This window comes from Octodon degus, unplaced genomic scaffold (genome assembly GCF_000260255.1).
Source record: "Octodon degus isolate 3935 unplaced genomic scaffold, OctDeg1.0 scaffold00074, whole genome shotgun sequence".
NCBI lineage: Eukaryota > Metazoa > Chordata > Mammalia > Rodentia > Octodontidae > Octodon > Octodon degus.
Window position 1 is genome coordinate 30,854 of NW_004524650.1, and position 1,516 is coordinate 32,369.

The 1,516-nt window shown below is 42.2% G+C and overlaps 1 protein-coding gene and 1 pseudogene across 2 annotated transcripts in view; one reads left to right on the forward strand and one right to left on the reverse strand.

Annotated features, from left to right (window-relative positions):
* LOC101573082 overlaps positions 1-1,516 on the reverse strand; it is a 21,343-nt pseudogene that overhangs the window by 4,219 nt on the left and 15,608 nt on the right.
* Positions 935-1,516, forward strand: part of Frrs1 (ferric chelate reductase 1) — a 62,817-nt gene continuing 62,235 nt past the window's right edge. Inside the window, exon 1 of one of the 2 annotated variants that reach the window (XM_004635682.2) lies at positions 935-988. The gene's annotated coding sequence lies outside the window, so the exon portion shown is untranslated. Of the gene's footprint in view, positions 989-1,050; positions 1,076-1,516 lie in introns of those variants that run through there. The other variant, XM_023720309.1, reaches the window with a different exon arrangement.

Consider the following 1,516-nt stretch of genomic DNA (forward strand, 5'->3'; position numbering starts at 1 on the left):
GGGACAGGGGACCTCGGTTGAATCCCCAGCTCACCTGTCTTACCAGACCCTCCTTTAGGGAAGCATGAACCAGCCAGAAAAGAAAGAAGAAAGAAGAAAGAAAAGAAAAGAAAAGAAAAGAAAAGAAAAGAAAAGAAAAGAAAAGAAAAGAAAAGAAAAGAAAAGAAAAGAAAAGAAAAGAAAAAGATTACTGGTTTGGAAAGAAACGAAAGGTTGGTTGTGGTGGTATGAACCTGTAATCCCAGCCCTAAGAAGGATGAGTTGGAGGCTAGGCTGGACTACAAAGGCAAAACTTGTCTCAAAAAAAAGTCAAACGTTTCAGGGTGTATTTAAGAAAAAGAAGAGGAAGAGAAAGCGTAAGCGCTCTTTTGCATCAAATTATTTACAAAATCAGACCCTTGTAAACTTTTGTAATTAACTGAATATAGAGACAGCGTTGCTTAGGTAAAATACATGACTGATGAAAATTTCTAGGGTAAATTTGATTTTCAGATAAAAAAATCTGTCTAAATTTTTTTGGTACCGGGAATGGAACTCAGGACCTTGCGCTTGCCAGGTGGGCACTGTGCCGCTGAGCTGTATCCCCAGTCCCTTTTGCATATTTTAAAAGTATGTGTATGTTCCAAACAGTGATATTACAAAATTTAATTGCATTGTAACCTGGTATTCTATTGATTTGCTAAATTTTTGATAAAAGGTATGTATTTGCAAATAGTTTGGCAGTGAAAGACAAAAATAAAATCTTTTTTCAGTAAAGCGATTTTTGTAAAGCACCCGAATTTAATTAATTTTAGTTAATTTAGAGATTGAGTTAATTTTCAGAATGGGAGTCTTGAAACCAGCACAGCGCGGGCAGATCTTGAAAATCCAGTTCTGCAGAGTAGCCAGGCAAGGCTGGTTACAGAGTAAACTGGCCCCGCCCACCCGGGGAGACGTGATACTGGCGGGAGCCAAAGCGGAAGCGGGCTGCACTGCCGCGCGGCTCCAGGTAAGTGACCTCTTCTGTTTTCTCTAGGTCAAAGCTCTGAGAAGTGTTTAAAAATTGAAGCCAGCGAGGCCGCGGACCAGAGGGCAGGTGCCGTGCCCGAGGCAGGCGGGCAGGCGGCAGGGGCGGAGCCTCCCGCACCCGCGGTCAGGGCGCAGGTGGAGCAAGGCTGGGGAGGGGGCTCCCCGAGGAGTTGGGGGATGCTGTGCCCCGTTCTTTGACTACTGAGCATAGCCCCCAGAAAAATCGCAGGTGGAAGTAGAGACCTTTTACCCGGGATCATCAAAAGTACAGACTTTATTCATGCACCAAATTCACTCTTTTTTTTTTTTTCTTAAGATTTTAATTATGCGAACTCCTGCTTGTGTTGAACCTAATATTAGACATCGTTACTCATGTGAAGGTTACCTAGAACTTTACTTTTAAATTTTATCATGTTAAAGCGAAAGGGGAATTTTCACCTAGAAATGTGTTGTTTGGAATGTTTCCAGTTTTAGCTCTTCTTCTTCTTCTTCTTCTTCTTCTTCTTCT